The 7,582-nt window shown below is 51.0% G+C and overlaps 1 long non-coding RNA gene across 1 annotated transcript; it reads right to left on the reverse strand.

Annotated features, from left to right (window-relative positions):
- Positions 1-6,801: 6,801 nt before the first annotated feature.
- Positions 6,802-7,561, reverse strand: LOC139185703 (uncharacterized). Its single transcript, XR_011569186.1, has 2 exons — positions 7,401-7,561; positions 6,802-7,142 (listed from the first exon to the last, which is right to left on the reverse strand). It is a non-coding gene; the product is annotated as an uncharacterized lncRNA (long non-coding RNA).
- Positions 7,562-7,582: the final 21 nt, after the last annotated feature.

The following is a 7,582-nucleotide window of genomic DNA, read 5'->3' on the forward strand; positions in this document are numbered from 1 at the left end:
CGTCTCCCAAGCGATGAGTACAGAAACCCCCACTTGCAGAAAGAGGAAGGGACAAAAACAGCCTCAGGCACCGGAGGTGACAGCCAGGAACAGGGGTGGGGCTGCAGGTATGTGAGTAACAGCCAGAATGTTCTCTAATGGAATCTGGGTCCAGTAAGGGAGAGGACGTCTCCGCTGAGAATGAAGGTGTGTGAGAGGGCACACGGTGACAGTGACGCATCCCAGGGGACTCTGGTGAGCGATGGTTCATTCGGGCTTCCAAGTCCCGAAGGTGACCACGTGGCAGGCACCACAAAGGGCACACGACACCCATTATCTCATTTAATTCACAAATATCCCTGTGGGAGGGGATTACTCTCATTCTATAGACAAGCAAATCAAGACCCAGAAATCAAGTCGTTCATCTGAAGTTGCTCAGTGAGTAAACAGAAGAGGTTTTCAACCCAGATATACCAAACTCACTCTCAACAAGCTGAGGGTTCTCCAAGGTGTCTGGTTAGATGCCTGTTGTATATTCAAGGTGGGACGAGAGAGAGGGCCGTAACTGTGATAAAATTAGGGGTGCAACCCTGACGCACTATGCGGCTGTTTTTCCTTTTTTTTTTTTTTTACTGTGGTGGGTCTTCTTTGCCTCACGCGGGCTTTCTCTAGCTGTGGTGAGCGGGGCTACCCTTTGTTGCAGTGCACGGGTTTCTCACTGAGGTGCCTTCTCTTGTTGCAGAACATGGGCTCTAGGCACGCAGGCTTCAGTAGCTGCAGCATGCAGGCTCAGCAGTTGTGACCCAAGGGTTTTAGAGCACGGCCTCAGTAGCTCTGGTACACCGGCTTAGTTGCTCCAAGGCATGTGGGATCTTTTCAGAGCAGGGATTGAACCGGTGTCCCTTGAATTGCAAGATGGATTCTTAACCACTGGACTACCAGTGGAGCCTGTATGTGGCTGTTTTTGTGGAAGATGCTCTGCAGAAGAGAAAGCCAGGGGCCACAGTTCAGAACAACCAGGTTCCTGGATGGTAATGTGAATGATCAGGTCCTTTTTGCAGGAAGGAAACCCAGGACAAGGGGACTGTGACACCAGCCCAGGCAAGCAGAGAGCAGAGCTGTTCATCAGCGGGGACCCCATGGCTCCCTGCCCACGGCCTCAGAGGCGCAGCTGTCTCTGCCTAGCCACACTTCCAGCCTGCCTGCTAGACGGCAGGACCATGTGAGGGCAGAGAGAAAGAAGATGGCGTTTCCAAAAGTGGGGAGCTCTGAGGTTCATGGTCTCCTACCCCCAGCTGGTTGGGCTGCAGGCACCAGCTCCTGGTGGGGCAGAATGCAGAGCCTCCCCAGGTCAGCAGGCTGGAGCCAAGATGCTTTCCTGAATGGGATTTCCAACGACAAGCTCTCTGGTCCTTGTCCGTGCATGCATGCTCAGTCATGTCCGACTCTGCGACACCATGGACTGTAGTCCACCAGGCTCCTCTGTCCATGTGATTCTCCAAGCAAGAACACTTGAGTGGGCTGGCATTTCCTCCTCCAGGGGATCTTCCCAACCTAGGGATGGAACCCAGGTCTCCTGCACTGCAGGCGGGTTCTTTACCACTGTGCCACTTTGGAAGTCCCCTGTTTCATGTCCACTATTCATGAAAAACTGACATCTCTCTCCTCCCCTCAGCCTCCCCATTCCCTTACCCATCAATCTTGCCCCCAGGGGGATCCACTGTGAAAAGTGTGGCTTCTGTCCTACGAGGGAATCATTTATCTACATATTTACAAATTGATATTTTCTTAAAAGAAGATTGCGTGCAGTGTACTGGCCGGCAGCCTCCCCATTTCATCTCTGAATGGTGGGCTTTCCTGGCTCCTCAGTCTGCACGTGGATGCCTAGTGTCCTTCTCCGGCACAGATGGCATGGCATCCCACAGTGCAGACACAGCCCTTGTGGGCCCGGGTGCTGAGTGGATATAGTCACAGGCCTTCTTAAGAATGGGTTTCGCACAGAGTTGCTCCTTCCCATCAACTAACCAGAGGTGGGGACAGGGGAGCTGGGGAGGTGACATCTTGCCCCAGAGGATCTGGTAATCCCAGGACTCTGGTCCCTCTGATGTTTAAGGGATTTATAGGAGATGACGGACCCAAGGGGTGATGTGGCTAGGGGATTGACGGTTGGGAAATGGATGAGGTCTAGAAAGTCTTTTGTCTAGGAGGGGTGGGCCTGTGAGGCTACAGGGTCTGAAACACCTCCCATGGTGCAATGGTAGCTCCACACAGTCAGGCCTGCTGCCCTCAAAGAGCTGAGCTGCAGCCTCCTTCTAGGGGCTGAGGTGCTATCCACTCCGGGCAGCCAGGCTGTGTCCTGCAAACCTCTGGGTGCAGCTCTCTGGAGCCTCCGTCTCGATCACCCAGGTGAAGCACTGGCAGCTCCCCTCCATTCCTTACAAGAGCTCTGCTCTTCTGAGTCATGGACCAAGCAGTGGGGCAGCCAAGAGACTTTCCTTTCTTTTTTTTAAGCCCCAGAGCTGCAAAAACTGGTCTGTTTATAGTGATAGAAATCAACTTACCCAAAGGACATGCTTCCTGGCAAGTCCAGGAGACCAGTGGGACACAGCCACCGTGGAGCCTGAAGGGTCCTGGGTTCCCCGGAAGCCCACTGGCATGCGTAATGTTGCCCTCCTTTCTCACTGCCTTCCCTTCCCCACCCTCCCTCCCTGTCCTTGAACAAGCCGTCACCACTCCTCCCATGCTGCAAGCACTGTGTTAAATTCTAGGTATTGAGAGGTGAGGGTCATAGGCTTCCACATTGGAGAAGGAAATGGCAACCCACTCCAGTGTTCTTGCCTGGAGAATCCCAGGGACGGGGGAGCCTGGTGGGCTGCCATCTATGGGGTCGCACAGAGTCGGACACGACTGAAGCGACTTAGCAGCAGCAGCAGCAGCAGCAGTGGTAAAGAATCTGCCTGCTAATGCAGGAGATGTGGGTTTGATCCCTGGGTGGGGAAGATGCCCTGGAGGAGGAAATGGCAACCTGCTCCAGTACTCTTGCCTGGGAAACCCCATGGACAGAGGGGCATGGTGGGCTCCAGTCCAGGGGGTCACAAAGAGCTGGACATGACTTAACAACTAAACAACAAAACCAAGGGCTGAAAAAACAAGTTCCTGCTACTCTTCAAAAGGACATGCCATTCTTCTGCACTGAGTTTCATAATCTGCTTGGCTGAAGTTTTACGGTTTTATTGTGTTTTCTGATTTTATGCTGTCCCAGATCTCCAGGGTCCCTATGCCAATGCATAGAACTACGGGCTGGTCCCTGGACCCCTGTTTTTGTCCCAAGCTCTTGGCACTGACCACGCCTTCCAAGGACTAAAGAGACATGGGCACCTGCTGGACTCCCCTCTCTTCCCTGGAGAACTCACACTGGCCTTGGCAAAGGCCCTCATGGCTGCCACACGGGATGCTCCCAGGGACAGTGGGCCCCCCTCCACCTCTCAGGCTCTCGAATCCCTCCCTCCTTAGCCTGGTCACCTGTGCTCAGACATCGTGGGCGTGGCGCTTGGAGGGTGTGTTTGAGACTGACTGAATGAACAGGTCACCAGGTGGAAACTGAAGCTCAGTGAGTTTCTGCCTCTGAGTTTCAGGTCTGCCTCTTCACGAGTCCTAAAAGGTGATGTGCGGGACTTCACTGGTGGTCTAGTGGCCAAGACTCCGCCTCCCAAGTCAGCAGGCCAGGGTTCAACCTCTGGCCAGGGAACTAGATCCCACAGGCCACAACTGAAAGAATCCGCACACCAAAATGAAGCCTGAAGATCCTGTGTGCCGCAACTAAGACCTGAACAGCTAAATCGATCAATCAGTATCTTACAAAATAAAACTAAAAATAATGTACAGAGTGAAAATAGTTGCCTTGGTTTGGAAGAGATGGGTGGTGGCATCAGTACAACTTTCCTTACTAATATACATTAGTAAGTGTATTTTTCCCAAGAGAAAACAAATGCAGAGAACAGACAGCAAAAGAGGGCCCACCAGCACAGTAGGTGGGAGGCAAAAGGCTTCCCAGTCGAGTGGTTTCTCTGGGAGTGGGTGACTGGTCCTCCAGAAGAGGTCAGTTTCCACAGGGAGGCCTTAGGAGGAAGCCCAGGTAGAAGTGTGAGTCTGAGAGCAAAATGCCTGCGATCAAGGCTGTTCCAGGATGCACCTGCAAAATTCTAATGTTTACTCAATTCTTCACAGTCTGAAATGCATGCTGTGTGGCAAAGGCTATTTGAGTGAAACCTGGAAGGGACAAGCTTAACAGGAAGCAGCCGGTCTGCCCCAACCTGTTTGGAGGGTGAGTCTGCCTCTGGGGGCCCCCGGCCCAGCCCTCCCTGTGCACCGAGTGCTTCCTGATATTTTGGGTGACTTAGGCCAGATTCTGGCACAACTCGAGGGGCAGAGGGTGAGCTTCTTCTGCAGAGGTGAGGGTCCTGCCCCTCTCCAGGGTGGAGAGATTGAGTCGGATTAGTCTCAGGGCTGGATTTCCCAGGTCATGCTAGCAGTAAATAACCCGATTGCCAATGCAAGAGACATAAGAAACATGGGTTTGATCCCTGGTTCGGGAAAATCCCTGGAGGAGGGCATGGCAATCCAATCTAGTATTCTTGCCTGGAGAATCCCATGGACAAACGAACCTGGGAAGCTACAGTCCACGGGGTTGCAGAGAGTTGGACACGACTGAAGCGACTTAGCACGAGCATGCAGCAGTCTCAGGGCTGAACAGGAGAGAAATGACTCAGCTTGAGGTGTGCTTTATGCTCTTTAAATTTTGCTTCTTTCCGCCTGAGTCCAGCCTGCCCTTGGCCTTTCCAGCTCTGCCCCAGGAGCCACTCTGCTCCCCACAGAAATCAGACCCTTTCCGGCCTCCAGGACCCATGTATGCCTCTCGCTTGGCCTGGCACACCCGTTTCCCCCTTCCTGCTCAGGCTCTCCTCAGACTCCCCTGTCTTCTTTTGCCAGAACCCATCTGTGCTGTTTCCTTCTGCCCTGGATGCCACAGGTCTCCCCACTGCTCCCCCAGCAGAGTGGCTCTGACCCCCTCAGGGATTCCCATATCTATCCTGCAACCTCACAGCATGAGGAGCAGGGCCTGACCAAACTCCAGGGCTGGGTGCCTGCTGCTCCTCTGTAGGGAAGGCTGCCTTCTCCCTCCAGGTAACCACTGCTCCCCCCTCAAGGGTCCCTTCCTCCACAAGCTCCCTGGACCCCGAGCCCAAGCCAGGCTAGGCTGCTGGGTGCTCTTGAGTCTGCCTGCACTCTCTCCCAGCACCAAACCCTTTACACATTTATCATGCAGTGTTTGATTGACCTCTCTCTCCTGTGCTCTAGGGCGAGCTTCAGAAAGGCAGGGATCCACACCCTTGCCAACATTTGTTGTGTTCTTTTCAGTGATAGCCATTCTGGAAGGTGTGAGGTGAGACCTCACCATGGTTTTGATTTGCATTTCCCTGATTATGTTGAGCATCTTTTCATGCGCCTGTTGGCCATTTCCTCTTTGAAAAAATGTATATTCAGTTCTTCAACCCATTTTTAAATTGGGTTTTTTTTTATGTTAGGTTATAGGAGCTGTTTAGATAAGTTGGATATTAACTCCTTTTATCATCTGCAAACATTTTTCTCATTGAGTGGTTTGCCTTTTCATTTGTCATGGTTGCCATGCCTTTCACGGTTGTCTTTGCTGGGCAAAAGCTTTCAAGTTTAATTAGGTCCCATTTGTTTATTTTTGCTATTATTTTCTTTGCTTTAGGAGACAGATCCAAAAAATTACTGCTGCAATTTCTTTCAAAGAATGTTCTGCCTATGTTTTCTTCTAGGAGTTTTATGGTTTCTTGTCTTACATTTAGGTCTTTGATCCCTTTTGAGTTTTGTATGTGGTATAGTAGAATGTACTAACTTCATTCTTGTATATATGGCTGTCCAGTTTTCCTAGTACCACTTACCGAAGAGACTGTCTTTTCTCCATTGTATATTCTTGCTCCCTTCATCCCAGATTAATTGACCGTAAGTGCATGGGTTTGTTTCTGGGCTCTCTAGTCTGTTCCATTGATCTGTGTGCCTGTTTTTGTGCCAGCACCATACTATTTTAATGACTAGCTTTGTAGTATAGTCTGAAGTCAGGATGAGTGATTCCTCCAGCTCCGTTCTTTCTCAAGATTATTTTGGTTATTCAGGGTCTTTTGTGTTTTAGTACACATTTCAAAATTATTTGCTCTAGTTCTGCAAAAAATGTCATTAGTATTTTGATAGGAGTTGTATTGAATCTTTAACAATATTAATACTTCCAATTCATGTTGGCAAGGATGTGAAGAAAAGAGAACCCCCATACACTGTTGGTGGGAATGTAAATTGATGATGCAGCCACTTTGGAAAATAGTATGGAGGTTTTCAATATACTAAAATTGGAACTGTCATCTGACCCAGCAATTGCACATCTGGGTATATGTCCGAGAAAACCAAACCACTCCTCTGCAAAGGTACATGCACCCCGATGTTCATAGCAGCATTATTTTCAATCACCAAGGTATAGAAGCAACCCAACTGTCCATCAACAAATGAATGGATAAAGAAGATGTGAGACACACACACACACACACACACACATACGCAATGAAATACTACTAAATCATAAAAAAGAAAAACCTTTTGCCGTTTGTAGTAACATGGATGGACTCGGAGGACATCAGACTAAATGAAATGTCAGAGAAAGGCAAATGCTGTGTGATATTCATATATGAAATCTAAAACTATACAACAAACTAGCTAATATAATAAAAAGAGAAGCAGACTCACAGATACAGTTTTCGAGTGTGTGGGTTTTATGCAAGGGACACAGAGGCAGTGGGGACTGTCAGCCGTCGCCAGTCAAGAGGCCCAATTGCTCTCCTGGGCATGTTCCTTCTCCACTCTGAGCCTGGAGGTGGGGTGACACCCGCTGGAAAGGCTCCTTGAGATTAAATGAGGTCACGTGGGCAAAGAGCCTAGGGGGTGCTGGGCACTTAGCAGGCCCTCAGCAGTGCTGGCTCCCTCCAAGGTCCAAGATTCAAGGCAGGTGTGATCGCCCTTAATCCATCGCCCAGCAGTTCCAGCGCCGAGTGGTGCGGATCGGGGTGGTGCAGAGTTCCAGGCTCCAGGCTCTGAGGGCACAGGGAGAAGGCATGGGTGACCGTACCTGGTCTCAGCAGTCCCTGCAAGGCAGGGAACTAGTCCCACGGTGAACTTGGATGCATATTAACGCACCCGGCAGAAAGATAAAAGAGCCCCAACTTAAGAACAGTTTGCGCTATGCTGATCCAAGAGATGCCACGGTGCCTGCGGAGTTTAGGGAGCCAACTGTTGATGGTGATCATTCTTAACAAATGCTGATCACCTGCAAAGAGTGTAAAGCGCCTCACCGAATGGCTTTATTCGGCTTCCGATGGAAGGTAGCGCCCAGACGTGGGGCTCAGGAGTCAAACCCCAGTCTCAACCTTGGAGTGTTTCAGGGCTGCGCCTATGACGCTGGGCAGGGCCCTTGGGGCGCGCCCCACGGTTTCGGGCGGGGACCGGGCGGCGGCGGCGGCCGGGGCTCCTCCCT

The sequence above is a fragment of the Bos indicus genome, chromosome 11 (assembly GCF_029378745.1).
Source record: "Bos indicus isolate NIAB-ARS_2022 breed Sahiwal x Tharparkar chromosome 11, NIAB-ARS_B.indTharparkar_mat_pri_1.0, whole genome shotgun sequence".
Lineage (NCBI taxonomy): Eukaryota > Metazoa > Chordata > Mammalia > Artiodactyla > Bovidae > Bos > Bos indicus.